This window comes from Carlito syrichta, unplaced genomic scaffold, assembly GCF_000164805.1.
Source record: "Carlito syrichta isolate Samal-C Ts95f unplaced genomic scaffold, Tarsius_syrichta-2.0.1 Scaffold316302, whole genome shotgun sequence".
Classification (NCBI taxonomy): domain Eukaryota; kingdom Metazoa; phylum Chordata; class Mammalia; order Primates; family Tarsiidae; genus Carlito; species Carlito syrichta.
In genome coordinates, this window is record NW_007260398.1 from 798258 (window position 1) to 798865 (window position 608).

The following is a 608-nucleotide window of genomic DNA, read 5'->3' on the forward strand; positions in this document are numbered from 1 at the left end:
AGGCTCCGGTGGCCGGGAGCGACCACTGCACTCCAGTCTGGGTGACAGAGTGAGACTCCAACTAAAAAAAAAAAACACCAAAAAATTAGCCTGGTGTGGTGACGTGCACCTGTGGTTCCAGCTATTTGAAAGGCTGAGGTGGAAGGATCGCTTGAGCCCAGCAATTTGAGGCTGCGGTGGCTGTGAGCATTGCCACTGCACTCCAGCCTGGGTGACAAAGTGAGACTCCAACTCAAAAAATAAAAATTAAAGGAGTTGAAATTCAGAGCAATCTATGTTCCTTCTGGTTAATAGCTGTTTGATAAAAATAGGGAACAAATGAAAACTATTGGCTGCAATTAGATATCAGTGATAGCTATAGTTTTTTTCTATCTTAGTCATTCAGGAGCACATAATTTACTTATTAAATGGCTTGATTAATTCTCAAATGAAGAGATTAATATCAAATTAGAGCATAGAATCAGAATCACGTGAAATTGTCATTTGAAATCAAAGTTACCTCAAATACAGTCAAATATGAAAGTAAAGTGTTTCTTTTTTTTGGTTTTTTTTTTTTGAGTTGGAGTGCAGAGGCATGCTCACAGTCACTGCAGACTCGACCTGCTGGG